This window comes from Triticum dicoccoides, chromosome 2B (assembly GCF_002162155.2).
Source record: "Triticum dicoccoides isolate Atlit2015 ecotype Zavitan chromosome 2B, WEW_v2.0, whole genome shotgun sequence".
Classification (NCBI taxonomy): domain Eukaryota; kingdom Viridiplantae; phylum Streptophyta; class Magnoliopsida; order Poales; family Poaceae; genus Triticum; species Triticum dicoccoides.
Window position 1 is genome coordinate 413,635,818 of NC_041383.1, and position 16,355 is coordinate 413,652,172.

Consider the following 16,355-nt stretch of genomic DNA (forward strand, 5'->3'; position numbering starts at 1 on the left):
GTCCCGGGGGTCCACCGGGTGGGTCCACCTGTCCCGGGGGGGGGGGGCACATGGGTTGTAGGGGGTGCGCCTTGGCTTAATGGGCCAAGGGCACCAGCCCCACATAGGCCCATGCGCCTAGGGTTTAAGGGGGAAAGAGTCCTAGGAGGGGAAGGCACCTCCTAGGTGCCTTGGGGGGGAGGGAAACCCCCCTTGGCCGCCGCCCCCCTAGGAGATTGGATCTCCTAGGGCCGGCCACCCCCCCTTGGCCCTCCTATATATAGTGGGGGAGAGGAGGGACTTCATACCTGAACGCCTTGGCCTTTGGTTGCCTCCTTCTCTCTCCCCAACACCTCCTCCACCTCCATAGTGCTTAGCGAAGCTCTGCCGGAGTACTGCAGCTCCATCAACACCACGCCGTCGTGCTGCTGCTGGTGCCATCTCCCTCAACCTCTCCTCCCTCCCTTGCTGGATCAAGAAGGAGGAGACGTGGCTGTTCCGTACGTGTGTTGAACGCGGAGGTGCCGTCCGTTCGGCGCTGGTCATCGGTGATTTGGATCACGTCGAGTACGACTACATCATCACCGTTCTTTTGAACGCTTCCGCTCGCGATCTACAAAGGTATGTAGATGCATCTAATCACTCGTTGCTAGATGAACTCCTAGATGATCTTGGTGAAACAAGTAGGAAATTTTTTGTTTTCTGCAACGTTCCCCAACAGTGGCATCATGAGCTAGGTCTATGCGTAGTTCTTCTTGCGCGAGTAGAACACAATTTGTTGTGGGCGTAGATTTGTCAACTTTCTTGCCGTTACTAGTCCTTTCTTGCTTCAGCGGTATTGTGGGATGAAGCGGCCCGGACCAACCTTACACGTACGCTTACGTGAGACCGGTTCCACCGACTAACATGCACTAGTTGCATAAGGTGGCTGGCGGGTGTCTGTCTCTCCTACTTTAGTTGGAGCGGAATCGATGAACAGGGTCCTTATGAAGGGTAAATAGAAGTTGACAAATCACGTTGTGGCTTTAACGTAGGTAAGAAGACATTCTTGCTAGAACCCTAATTCAGCCACGTAAAACTTGCAACAACAATTAGAGGACGTCTAACTTGTTTTTGCAGCAAGTGGTTTGTGATATGGTATGGCCAAAGTTGTGATGAATGATGAATGATCTATATGTGATGTATGAGATGTTCATGCCATTGTAATAGGAATCACGACTTGCATGTCGATGAGTATGACAACCGGCAGGAGCCATAGGAGTTGTCTTTATTCTTTTAATGACCTGCGTGTCATCGAGAAACGCCATGTAAATTACTTTACTTTATTGCTAAACGCGTTAGCCATAGTAGTAGAAGTAATAGTTGGCGAGCAACTTCATGGAGACACGATGATGGAGATCATGATGATGGAGATCATGGTGTCAAGCCGGTGACAAGATGATCATGGAGCCCCAAGATGGAGATCAAAGGAGCTATGTGATATTGGCCATATCATGTCACGTTTATTATTTGATTGCATGTGATGTTTATCATGTTTTGCATCTTGTTTACTTAGAACGACGGTAGTAAATAAGATGATCCCTCACAATAAATTCAAGAAGTGTTCCCCCTAACTGTGCACCGTTGCGACAGTTCGCTGTTTCAAAACACCACGTAATGATCGGGTGTTTTATTCAGACGTTCACATACAACGGGTGTAAGACAGATTTACACATGCAAACACTTAGGTTGACTTGACGAGCCTAGCATGTACAGACATGGCCTCGGAACACGGAAGACCGAAAGGTCGAGCATGAGTCGTATAGAAGATACGATCAACATGAAGATGTTCACCGATGTTGACTAGTCCGTCTCACGTGATGATCGGACACGGTCTAGTTTAACTCGGATCATGTAATACTTAGATGACTAGAGGGATGTCTAATCTAAGTGGGAGTTCACTAATAATTTGATTAGTTGAACTTAATTATCATGAACTTAGTCTAAAATCTTTGCAATATGTCTTGTAGATCAAATGGCCAACGTAGTCCTCAACTTCAACGCGTTCCTAGAGAAAACTAAGCTGAAAGACGATGGCAGCAACTATACGGACTGGGTCCGGAACCTGAGGATCATCCTCATAGCTGCCAAGAAAGATTATGTCCTACAAGCACCGCTTGGTGACGCACCCGTTCTCCCTGCAGAACAAGATGTTATGAACGCTTGGCAGGCACGTTCCGATGACTACTCCCTCGTTCAGTGCGGCATGCTTTACAGCCTAGAGCCGGGGCTCCAAAAACGTTTTGAGAGACATGGAGCATATGAGATGTTCGAAGAGCTGAAAATGGTTTTCCAAGCTCATGCCCGGGTCGAGAGATATGAAGTCTCCGACAAATTCTTCAGCTGTAAGATGGAGGAAAACAGTTCTGTCAGTGAGCACATACTCACTATGTCTGGGTTGCATAACCGCTTGACTCAGCTGGGAGTTAATCTCCCGGATGATGCGGTCATTGACAGAATCCTCCAGTCGCTTCCACCAAGCTACAAGAGCTTTGTGATGAACTTCAATATGCAGGGGATGGAAAAGACCATTCCTGAAGTATTTGCTATGCTGAAATCAGCAGAGGTAGAAGTCAGGAAGGAACATCAAGTGTTGATGGTCAATAAAACCACTAAGTTCAAGAAAGGCAAGGGTAAAAGGAACTTCAAGAAGGACGGCAAGGAGGTTGCCGCGCCCGGCAAGCAAGCTGCCGGGAAGAAGCCAAAGAATGGACCCAAGCCCGAGACTGAGTGCTTTTATTGCAAGGGAAGCGGTCACTGGAAGCAGAACTGCCCTAAGTACTTAGCGGATAAGAAGGCCGGCAAAACAAAAGGTATATGTGATATACATGTAATTGATGTGTACCTTACTAGTGCCCGTAGTGGCTCCTGGGTATTTGATACCGGTGCAGTTGCTCACATATGTAACTCAAAGCAGGGGCTGCGGAATAAGCGGAAACTGGCAAAGGACGAGGTGACGATGCGCGTCGGGAATGGTTCCAAGGTCAATGTGATCGCCGTCGGCACGCTACCTCTGCATCTCCCTTCGGGATTAGTTTTAAACCTTAATAATTGTTATTTAGTGCCAGCTTTGAGCATGAACATTGTATCGGGATCTCATTTAATTCGAGATGGCTACTCTTTTAAATCTGAGAATAATGGTTGTTCCATTTTTTATGAGAGATATGTTTTATGGTCATGCTCCTATGGTGAATGGTTTATTCTTTATGAATCTCGAATGTGATGCTACACATGTTCATAATGTGAGTACCAAAAGAAGTAAGGTTGATAATGATAGTCCCACATACTTGTGGCACTGCCGCCTTGGTCACATAGGTGTCAAACGCATGAAGAAGCTCCATGCTGATGGACTTTTAGAGTCTCTTGATTATGAATCATTTGACACGTGCGAACCATGCCTTATGGGTAAAATGACCAAGACTCCGTTCTCAGGAACAATGGAGCGAGCAACCGACTTATTGGAAATCATACATACTGATGTGTGCGGTCCGATGAGTGTTGAGGCTCGCGGTGGCTATCGTTATGTTCTCACCCTCACTGATGATTTAAGTAGGTATGGGTATATCTACTTAATGAAACACAAGTCTGAGACCTTTGAAAAGTTCAAGGAATTTCAGAGTGAGGTTGAAAATCAACGTGACAGGAAAATCAAGTTTCTACGATCAGATCGTGGAGGAGAATACTTGAGTCACGAGTTTGGGGCACACTTAAGAAAATGTGGAATAGTTTCACAACTCACGCCGCCTGGAACACCTCAGCGTAATGGTGTGTCCGAACGTCGTAATCGCACTCTGTTAGATATGGTGCGATCTATGATGTCTCTTACCGATTTACCGCTTTCCTTCTGGGGCTATGCTTTAGAGACTGCCGCATTCACTTTAAATAGGGCTCCGTCGAAATCCGTTGAGACGACACCGTATGAATTATGGTTTGGGAAGAAACCTAAGCTGTCGTTTCTAAAAGTTTGGGGATGCGATGCTTATGTCAAGAAACTTCAACCTGAAAAGCTCGAACCCAAATCGGAAAAATGCGTCTTCATAGGGTACCCAAAAGAAACTATTGGGTACACCTTCTACCTTAGATCCGAAGGCAAGATCTTTGTTGCCAAGAATGGGTCCTTTCTGGAGAAAGAGTTTCTCTCGAAAGAAGTAAGTGGGAGGAAAGTAGAGCTTGATGAAGTATTGCCTCTTGAACCGGAAAATGGCGCAACTCAAGAAAATGTTCCTGAGGTGCCAGCACCGACTAGAGAGGAAATTGTCGGAGAGGTATCTCTGGGCCCTCTCAGTAATGCACATCACTATAAGCCTTGCAAGCAATGTGACCAATGAGTTGGTTACGGGATGATGCATTACGTAACGAGTAAAGAGACTTGCCGGTAACGAGATTGAACTAGGTATTGGATACCGACGATCAAATCTCGGGCAAGTAACATACCGATGACAAAGGGAACAACGTATGTTGTTATGCGGTTTGACCGATAAAGATGTTCGTAGAATATGTAGGAACCAATATGGGCGTCCAGGTTCCGCTATTGGTTATTGACCGAGAATAGTTCTAGGTCATGTCTGTTGGAAATATGCCCTAGAGGCAATAATAAAAGCATTATTATTATATTTCCTTGTTCATGATAATTGTCTTTATTCATGCTATAATTGTGTTATCTGGAAATCGTAATACATGTGTGAATAACAGACATCAACATGTCCCTAGTGAGCCTCTAGTTGACTAGCTCGTTGATCAACAGATAGTCATGATTTCCTGACTATGGACACTGGATGTCATTGATAACGAGATCACATCATTAGGAGAATGATGTGATGGACAAGACCCAATCCTAAACATAGCACAAGATCGTATAGTTCGTTTGCTAGAGTTTTACAATGTCAAGTATCTTTTCCTTAGACCATGAGATCGTGTAACTCCCGGATACTGTAGGAGTGCTTTGGGTATGCCAAACGTCACAACGTAACTGGGTGACTATAAAGGTAGACTACGGGTATCTCCGAAAGTGTCTGTTGGGTGACATGGATCAAGACTGGGATTTGTCACTCCGTATGACGGAGAGGTATCACTGGGCCCACTCGGTAATGCATCATCATAATGAGCTCAGAGTGACCAAGTGTCTGGTCACGGGATCATGCATTACGGTACGAGTAAAGTGACTTGCCGGTAACGAGATTGAACGAGGTATTGGGATACCGACGATCGAATCTCGGGCAAGTAACATATCGATAGACAAAGGGAATAGCGTACGGGGTTGATAGAATCCTTGACATCGTGGTTCATCCGATGAGATCATCGTGGAGCATGTGGGAGCCAATATGGGTATCCAGATCCCGCTGTTGGTTATTGACCGGAGAGTCGTCTCGGTCATGTCTGCTTGTCTCCCGAACCCGTAGGGTCTACACACTTAAGGTTCAGTTACACTAGGGTTGTAGGGATATGTATATGCAGTAACCCGAATGTTGTTCGGAGTCCCGGATGAGATCCCGGACGTCACGAGGAGTTCCGGAATGGTCCGGAGGTAAAGATTTATATATGGGAAGTCCTGTTTCGGGCATCGGGACAAGTTTCGGGGTTATCGGTATTGTACCGGGACCACCGGAAGGGTCCCGGGGGTCCACCGGGTGGGTCCACCTGTCCCGGGGGGCCACATGGGCTGTAGGGGGTGCGCCTTGGCCTAATGGGCCAAGGGCACCAGCCCCACATAGGCCCATGCGCCTAGGGTTTAAGGGGGAAAGAGTCCTAGGAGGGGAAGGCACCTCCTAGGTGCCTTGGGGGGGAGGGAAACCCCCCTTGGCCGCCGCACCCCCTAGGAGATTGGATCTCCTAGGGCCGGCCACCCCCCCTTGGCCCTCCTATATATAGTGGGGGAGAGGAGGGACTTCATACCTGAACGCCTTGGCCTTTGGTTGCCTCCTTCTCTCTCCCCAACACCTCCTCCACCTCCATAGTGCTTAGCGAAGCTCTGCCGGAGTACTGCAGCTCCATCAACACCACGCCGTCGTGCTGCTGCTGGTGCCATCTCCCTCAACCTCTCCTCCCTCCCTTGCTGGATCAAGAAGGAGGAGACGTGGCTGTTCCGTACGTGTGTTGAACGCGGAGGTGCCGTCCGTTCGGCGCTGGTCATCGGTGATTTGGATCACGTCGAGTACGACTACATCATCACCGTTCTTTTGAACGCTTCCGCTCGCGATCTACAAAGGTATGTAGATGCATCTAATCACTCGTTGCTAGATGAACTCCTAGATGATCTTGGTGAAACGAGTAGGAAAATTTTTGTTTTCTGCAACGTTCCCCAACACTTCCATCTTCTCATGGCCTCCAGAAGCTTCCAGTGTATCCTATCACCAGAAAAATCTCCAAAAAGTTTGGGGGCATTTGGACTTTGTTTGTTACTGATATTCTTTTAAGTAAAAAACAAGCAACAAATAGCAACTGGCACTGGGCACTAAGTTATAAGGTTCGCCCCAAAAATGATATAAATTTGCTTGTAAATGTATATAAAACAACTAAGATTGATAATATAACAGCATGGAACAATAAAACATTATAGATATGTTGGAGACATCTCAGGGTCTTCCTTGGTCATGGGTGAGTGTAAGTGCTCTAGGAACACATTCTTAGGGACTACCTTCCGAGTGGAACCTATCTTGGCCAAATCATCAGCTGATTGGTTCTTAAGTCACGGTATATGATGGAGTTCCAGTTCTTCAAAGTGCTTTTCCAGCTTTCTGATGGTGTTGTGGTAGCCTGTCATTGCTGGACTACGGATATTCCATTCTTTCATGACTTGGTTGACCACAAGGTCTGGGTCACCGTAGACCATCAATCGACGAATCCCAAGAGAGATTGGCATCCGCAGCCCATGCAGTAGAGCTTCATACTCGGCTTCATTGTTGGAGGAGTCGAAGTGAATCTGAAGCACATAGCTGAGTTGGTCTCCTTTGGGGGACACCAAGACCACTCCATATCCGGAGCCATGGAGCATCTTGGAGCCATCGAAGAACATCGTCCAGTGCTCGGGGAGATTCGGGACATGCTACTCCTGCTCCACCCACTCGAAGAGGAAATCCACTAGGCCTTGCGACTTGATGACTTTCTTAGCTTTGAACTTGATATCCAACCGAAGGATCTTGATGGACCACTTCGCCACTCGGCCTGTAGCATTTCTGTTGTTCATGATCTCAGACAAAGGGCATCAATTATCACTGTGACCGAGTTCCCTCGGAAGTAATGCGCCACCTTCTTTGCAGTTAGATAGATCCTGTACACTAGCTTCTGGTAATGTGGGTACCTTTACTTGGAAGGGGTCAGAACTTCAGAGATGTAGTAGACTGGTCACTGAAGCTTTAAGGCTTTACCTTGTTCTTCCCGCTCCACAGTGAGCATGCTGCTAACAACTTAGCTCGTGGCTGCGATGTATAAGAGCAAGGTCTCTTTGTTGCTCGGAGCAGCTAGCACTGGTTGGGTGGAAAGGAGGGCTTTGAGTTCCTTGAATGCGGCCTCCACTTCGGGAGTCCACACGAACCTGTCAGACTTCTTCATTAACCGGTAAAGTGACAAGGCTTTTTCATCGAGTCTTGAGATGAAGCTACTCAGAGCTGCCAGACAACCCGTGAGACATTGTACGTCATGGAGACGCTCTGGTTGTTTCATTCAGACAATCACTCCGATCTTCTCCGGATTAGCGTCGATCCTGCGTTCGGAAACGAAGAAACCGAGTAACTAGCCAGCAGGGACCCCGAAGGTATGCTTAGGCGGATTGAGTTTTATGCCAAGAAGGCGCAAGTTTGCGAAGGTCTCGGCGAGGTTAGTCAGGAGGTCGAAACCTTTCCTAGACTTAACCACGATGTCGTCCACATTTCGACTAATCTACTTTTGGAAGAACTTCTGAATCATTCGCTGGAATATGGCCCCAACATTTTTCAATCCAAATGGCATAGTGATATAGCAAAAACACCTGAATTGGGTGATGAACATTTTTTTCATGGGGACCATACATTTAGATCTGGTGGTACCCGTAGTACGCATCCAGAAACGATAACCGCTCACACCCGGAAGTACTACTATAAGATCTATGCGAGGGAGAGGGAAATGATCCTTCGGGCAGGTTCGATTGATGTGCTGAAAGCCGATGCACATTCAAAGAGACTTATTCTTCTTCGTCACCATGACGACGTTGGCGAGCCACTCGGAGTGGTACACCTCTCGGATGAAATCAGCGGCTAAGGGCCGTTTGATTTCCTCGCCAATCGCCTTGCGCTTCTCTGTGGAAGATCATCGAAGGTGCTCTTTGACATGCTTCATCTTCGGGTCGACATGGAGTCTATGCTCAGCCAGTCCCCTAGGAACACCCAGCGTGTCAGAGCGTTTCCATGCAAAGATGTCCGAGTCCTCACGGAGGAACTGGATGAGCTCGCCTTTCTATTTTCTATCAAGGGTGGTGGAGATGTTGGTCAGGGCGGCATTCAGATCTTCTGGGTGAGCGTGCACTGGCTTCATCTCTCCAGCCAACTGGAAAGCATTCCTAAGTCGGCTTCTTGGACTTCAGTAGATCCTTGAATCCACCACTTTCTTGTAGTCATCCAACTCAGCCATTGCCATCTGTTCGTCAGCAATCTGGGAGCCCTTCTGGAGATACTCCTTAGCCAACTTCCGGTTGCCTGTGGTAGTGATCACACCACTCGGCCCTGCCATCTTAAGTCTAAGATACACGTAACTTGAATGGTCCATGAAACACGCATAGGTAAGCCTACCCAAGATGGCGTGGTAAGCACTCCGGAAGTCCACCACTTCAAAAGTCAGTCGCTCCTTCCTGAAATTCCACTCTTCGCCGAATACGATGTCAAGGGAAATTTTCCTGGGTGATTTGGCCTTCTTCCCGAGGATTACCCCGTGGAACTACATATTGCTCTTGCCGAGTCGGGACATCGGAATGCACATCGCAGTTGGACCCCTCCAATAGCCGGGTCAACCACTAAAGCCTATCGCCTAGGGGTCAGCATATGGGCCGGAGGATCTGATTGGTCGAAAGTCACAGGCGTCTTGGCCTAGTCAAGGTATTTCGTGGTAGTCGAAACTGCCATGTTAACCTCTCGATTTATGACCTTGAGGCGGCTCTTGCTTTCGACATCAGTGAAGATCATCAAGACTTTTTCGATGTTGGGATACCCAGAAGTACCCTTGTTTCCATTGTCGTCATCGTCCTCATCTCTATCCCCAGAAGGGTCTTGCCGCATCTCATGCTTCAAGAGTCGACACTCCCGAGTGGTATGCCTGGGAAAAATCAAATTGCCCTCCTAATATCTTTTTGTGTGGATCTGGCAGGGTTGATCAAGGATGTCTCTCTTCTGGGTGACTTGTTTCTTCCCTTTCCAATCCTTCTTCTGCTCATGCGAGCCCTTGCCTTTGCCTTGGCCGCCAGAGCCGCAGCCTCAGCATTGCCTTCTGCCTTAGCTTTCCGCTTATGCTTCTTGCCCTTGTTGTTATCCGACTGATTAGCGTCGCCTGCTCGGCTCTTGCTGCTTCTTAGTCGGTCTTCTTCCTCACCGTTGGCATACCGATTGGCTATCTCCATAGCCCGACTGAGATTTAGGGTCTCAGTATGTCCGAACTTCATGTTCAGCTCTCGGTATCTGACCCCTGCTTTGAAAGCACAAATCGCCTAGTGTTCAGTGATGTTCTCCACCTTGTTGTGTCGGGTTGTCCACTGTTGAATGTACTCTCGGAGAGTCTCATTTTGCCTCTGCACGCAATGCTGCAACTCAGCCAGACCACCTGGCCGCTTGTACGTGCCTTCAAAGGTCTTGACGAACACTCCCGCAAAATTGTCCCAGCTGAATATGCTACCTGGCGAGAGCTGAGTGAGCCAGGCCCGAGCAGAATCTTCGCGCATCAGTGGCAGCTGCGTCATAGCTATGTTGTCGTTGCCGCCGCCGATCTGGATGTCCACTCGGTAATCCTCTAACCAGAGTCCCGTCTTGGATTCGCCGATGAACTTGCTGATCCCCATGGCCAACCTAAAGTTGTTGGGAATCTCGGCCACCGGAATTTACCGGCTGAAGCACTCAGGTCCTGAGGGTGCAGAACCACTTGGCGTGTCGGCATCTAGGCCTTCTCGCAAAGCCCGGCCCCTACCAACCAGGTTCCGAGCGAGAACGGATCCCGCATTGAACTATGAGTCTCAGATGTCCCTCGGGTGACGAGGAGGACTCGGCTTTCAATCAACACCACACATCTGCCCATCGTCATAGGGCCGACGTCTGTATGCACCATCTCGCGGTGGGGGCATCAAGGCACGATCGTAATTGTCGTGCCGCCGGGGTGACGCAACCTGATCATGCCTCCGATCTTCGTAGTGATCTCTTGAGGAAGATGTGGCTCGACGCCTTCCGGAGCCGAGCGGGCTGTGAGCCGACTGAACGGTCTCCGCTCGGACCGACGCGCTATGGATGCGATCCCTGCACTAGGACACCGCCGCATTCTGTGATAACACCATCTTCAGGAGCGCCTGGATCTGCCGAATCCCTTCTCCGGCGGTGGAGCCGGAGGGCTGTATGGAATCAATGATCCTAGTAGCAGCCGCCAAATTTTGCAGCAGAGTACTGAGGACCTGCTACTTTCGAGGTTGGTCACTCGGGATAATCCGGCTTGTGGCGACTGGAGTTGGGCTGGTGGTGCGCGTAATGATCCAGCTGCTTCTGAAGCCGCTCAAGGCGGTCGCGCTCAGCCAGGGTGGCCTGGCGCACCGACTCCATGGCCAGGGCCTCAGGAGTTTTCCAGGTGATGGGGGTGCTCATAACTGCTCGTTTCTATGGTGAAGCTCCTCACGCTGCTCCCGAGTGAGAGCTTGCAGGACGTACAACTCATGAACGGGGGAGTGATTATCCATGCCTCCTCCTTGGTGTTCTCGTATGAAGTGCCTGCATGACCGTCCTGTGGATACGTGTACCCCGGGGGTGCGCGATGCTCGGAGTTGTCCGCCATGAGAACTTCAGCTGTCAATTCGACACTCGCACTTGGATTTATCGGAGGAGTCGTCGAGTAACCCATCGGAGAGGTCTAGGGCGGGCTCGTCGGACTCGAGAGCCGCCACATGCTCCACCGCGGCCTGAAGGGCCACAGCGTGCTTGATCCAGCGCTGCAGCCGCGAGCATCCGGAGCGCTTGCGGCGGCACGCGGTAGGATGGTGAGCGGTCACTCGGCACGAAGCCGAGGGCTGTCGGAGAAGGACTCCATACAAGGATGTGCGAAAATGCGCTACTCCGCGGATAGGCAGCGCCTCCACATCAAGCGGGGCCTCGCGAAGCCACGCCGAGTCATCGGCGATGAATGAGAGCGTCTCGAAACGGATTTCGCCGCCGACCAACATGATGATGGAAATTCCGCCTACGCCGTGAAACTTTGCTAGACGGCTAGCCCCAAGGTGGGCGTCAACTATAGGGGTTACGATCCCGACAATGAGTACTAGGGGTACGAAAGAGGGGCAGAGCCTAGCTACGGTGCAGGTGTAATACTCGGTGTTTCACGAGTTCAGGCCCCTCTCGGTGGAGGTAACAGCCCTACGTCTCATGCCTCGAGGCTTGATTTTTCTTGATGGGGATTGTTACATAGTTTGCTTAACCCCGGCTCAGGAGGAGGAGCAGCTCATATAGAGTGCCTTGCAGCTCCACACTGTCCATGTCTCCAGGGCACTTAATGCCATTAAATACATCAATTACAAGTGTAAAGAGCCTCAACTACAACAGTTATAGGTAACGGTAGCCTTGACTCTACTTTAAGGATGGTTTAGGATTCCTCGACCATTGCAGCTCCCATGCCGTCCCTTCATCTTCTAGTCTGAGTGGTGGTGGTCCAACCGAGTGACGGGTGGTCGTTTGAGTGTCGTCGAGGTGTCCGAGTGGACCTCCTGATATATGCATCCGAGTGCTAGTATGGTCCAAGACCTACTAATGACGGTGTGGGGCCCTACTAACTGTAGTAGGTGACCTCATCAGGGAACCAAACACGCCATATGTACTCGTACCTCGTTCCAGTAGGATATTAAAAAAAATATCAAGAAATGACTATATGGCTCTGTCATTTGCAAAATCATGGCTTTAAGAGCAACTTGAACAGTTCCTGTAAAAAAAACTCCCCATAAAAGTGGTTTTACGAGTGTTCATATAATTTAGAGAAAGTTTTCAGTTGAGGTCTTTTTTGAGATCCCCAAAGAAATCCCCCTAAAAGCGATTTTTCGCGGTGGTGCAGCGTCGACAACAAACTTCGGCGGCGGTTGACAATGGAAGGCGGTGGTTGGTGGCCGGGAGCGGGCGCGCGAGCGGCATGGCGGCGATAGGTGAGACGCTCAGGGATGGTGTGCTGGCACGGTGGGTGTGGCGGCGGCATGTCAGACTCCGGTGGCGGTGAGCTGACGTGACGCTTTTTATGCGAAGGGTGATCTTTCCGTAGATGAGGGGGGGGGGGGTGTTCGAAGATTATACGGGATCTTGTAAAGAATACGTGTTTACGAAAAGTATTGGAGAGTTTTTTTGGCCATTTTTCCTAAATGGTAGTTATTTACGGAAAAGGAACTGTTGAAGATACATAAGAAGAGATTAAGGACGCGTCTCAAAGTTGAATAAAAAAATTCGAATGTCAGCATATACGATTCAAAATGTTGTCATGTACTCCCTTCGTCCCAAAATAAGTGTCTTAACTTTGTACTAGCTTTGTATTAAGCTCAAGACACTTATTTTGGGAGGGAGGAAGTACATGTGTAGAGACTCTATCGCACATGGCTACATGGATATCTTATAATTGTGTAAGGGCCTGAGATGCATGCATCTGAATCAGCAAGAAACATGTACTGATGATAGTTGATGGCGTTTTCATAGGGAGTACGAGTTTGAATTGTGCTCTCCTCGGGCCATCCTCCTTTTCTTGGCTATTGCTGTCACATGCTGTATCTTTGGGTAAGCCAAGTTGCTACAAAATTACAGATACTAAGGTGAAATGGGTTCCGTGACTTATTTCTTTTGCAGCAAAAGGTGTCAACCCCACATACAACTCATGTTTATGGGAGAGGATTTTTGGCAGGAAGATCCGGGGCACCGAGCCCCTCGCACACTTGTTCTTTTGGCTTTTATTTTTTGATGTTTCATATCTTTAAAACCGAAAGTCTAAATTAAGTTTTACTTTTTATATTCATGTTCCTGGTGATGAGAGATGAGATTCATTTTGAATATGTTTTAGTGAGTTTTTATTTTTTTTGTTAAGTTTTAATTTTTGAAACTAGGTATGAGGGACACATTAATCACAAGTTTAAGTAGCTGCGACCGACAAAAATGCAAGCTTTAAATTTCAACTATGAAACATGATACGAGCGACCGACAAAATCATAAGCTACGATCGGTAAAAACTTAAGTTTCAAAAAATTAAAACTTAAAACTTATTATTCCCTCCCGAGATCCAATGACTTTGCGGACCGCGAGGCAATCGGGTGACCATGTAGGGCTGGGCAAGTGCACGCTCTCGCACTTGCATGCCCCTGCCAATTTTTCGCATGTTTAGAGGTCTTTCCAGTAAAATAGTGTGTGATCACAAAAAGAAAAGAAAAAAGGTAAACTGGTAGAGAAAAGTAGTTGAGTAAACGTCGTCAGCGTCGTCAGCATATTTTGGTCCAACTCTTGCTTTAGAATCACTACCAACGGCGTGGTCAATGTTAGCGGGGCATGGAGTTTTTTTACCCCCAGCTCACGTGCATCCTGATGACCAATACAACAAAATAAAATAGTAAATTTTTTAAAAACTACTGATTTTTATTTTGTGACAAAAATCGATGCATTCATCAGCAATGTATAAAATTTCATGTGAAATGATATTTATGAAGGCCCGGTCAAAACAAACAAAATCGATGATTCGAATAAACTATTGTAGGAAGCATTTCGTTGTATCGATTTTTTCCTAGACCTCTACGAATACCATTTCATCATTTAATTTTGCACGTAAGTAAAACATTTATTATTGTTTATAACAAAAATTTCAGAATCTTTTGGATTCCTTTTTTTAATTTTATTGTTCACGAGGGAGCATCTGTGCTCGGAATGGAAAGAACATTTTCGGTATGTTAGTGTCACTATCATATAATTATTTTTAAGCATGGCTGAAGCACCTTTCGAATAATATATGTCGATTAATATTTCAGCCACATAAAGCACCATCCCGTCTCGAGCTGTCTTCATCACTGAACTTTTTCTTTTCGGGAGAACTTTTTTATTTTATTCCTAGAAGAAATTGATTGGTCTTTTTTAGCTCATGGAAAGTGGCTTGTGCAATTATTTCCATAAATGTGCAATACCAGTTGTACCATCATCCACTTTAATTTATAGAATGTTCTACAGTACTCAATTCGCGAGACAGAATTGTTGAGTATAATGTTTATTTAAAAAACGCATAATAGCGTAGGATTTACTTCACATTGCCTTGTACTTCAAGATGATCATGTACTTCTATATTTACGCCCACGGGGCTCAAGAAATAAACAACGATTCCACCTAATCCCTCTCTATCCCTTCTAACATGGTATCAGCCTAACCGCCGCCCGTCGCTTTCGCACCGCCGCTGACCCCGGGGCGGCCGGCCTCCATGACCGCCGCTGGGGTGGGGGGGGGGGGGTCCCGTACCTAGGGTTCATTAGCCGGTCGTGTTGACCGGCTACCCTAGAGAGTCTTTTTGCCGATCTGTTGATACGGGTTTTCTCTCTTGCCGATCGTCTTGGTAAGCATTTCTTTTTGGTGTCGATCTAAGATGGGTATGCGTCGCCCGCCGCAGCCGTCGATCACGCGCCTCTACTCCGACACCGGCATGACACCCGGCCTCTTCTCCGACACGGCGGCCCATCACGGCCGTCGTTCGCGCCTCTGCCTGCCTGTCTCTCTATGCCGGTAGTAGCCGCCCTGCTCTGACCGGGACTCCTGCATCACCTCCCGCCTCCGCCGTGTATGTACTGCCGTGTTTGCAGGACATTGTGTTCGCCGCTTTGGGCTTGGCCGATCAGGTACCGCTGTTGCGTTCGCCGCTCGGGCATCGCTGCCCGGGCGCCGGCGTTGTGTTGGCAACCCACACGTTGCCGCCAACGTAGTCATCTGCATGTCGTCCTACGCCGTTCGTTGCCGTTGGCTTCAGCTTGGACTTCACCACCACCCCGCCTCCACCAAGCGGCGCCAACGACCTCGCGCGCGATCGGATGGATCACCCGCCCGCCGCCGCGATCCGCCTCATCTACTCGTGCGACCGACCTACCCACTCGGTTGTGCGCGCCTCCGCAGGTCCCATGAAGACCGTCCAGAGTACAGTGCACCCCTATAGCGACCGAGCATCGGGCTCCGCTACGTCGCCCCTTTGGGCCGCAGCGCTACCGCCCCGTGTTTCTCCCCATGAATGCACTGACCCGCGTGCTGCCGCTACATCGCCCCTTTGGTCCGTAGTGTCACCGCCCGAGACCGTCCTATCCAGGTCGTCCCTGTGGCTGCACTGACCCTCACGCTGCCGGTGCATTGCCCCACTAGGTTGTGACGAGCGTGGCACGTGGTCTCAACCGCCGCCCGAGGCTGTCCCCGTGGTTGCATTGACAAACGCTTCACTGCTGCGTCGCCCCTTCGGGCCGTAGCGCCACGGCCCGTGGTCACCGTGTTGGGGAACGTAGTAATTTCAAAAAAAATCCTACGCACACGCAAGATCATGGTGATGCATAGCAACGAGAGGGGAGAGTGTGTCCACGTACACTCGTAGACCGAAAGCGGAAGCGTTAGCACGACGAGGTTGATGTAGTCGTACGTCTTCACGATCCGACCGATCAAGTACCGAACACACGACACCTCCGAGTTCAGCACACGTTCAGCTCGATGACGTCCCTCGAACTACGATCCAGCCGAGCTTCCAGGGAGAGTTCCATCAGCACGACAGCGTGGTGACGATGATGATATTCTACCGATGCAGGGCTTCGCCTAAGGACCGCTGTGATATTATCGAGGTGTATTCTGGTGGAGGGGGGCACCGCACACGGCTAAGAGATCCAAGGGATCAATTGTTGTGTCTAGAGGTGCCCCCTGCCCCCGTATATAAAGGAGCAAGGGGGGAGGCCGGCCAGCCTTGGGGCGCACCAAGGAGGGGAGGAGTCCTCCTCCTATTAGGAGTAGGACTCCCCTCTTTCCTAGTCCAACTAGGAAAAGGAAGGGGGAAGGAAGGAGAGGGAAAGGAGAAGGAAAGGGGGGGCCTCCCTAGTCCAATTCGGACCCCCTATAGGAAGGGGGCACAGCTGCCCCTTGTGGGCTGCCTTCCCTCTTCCCTATGGC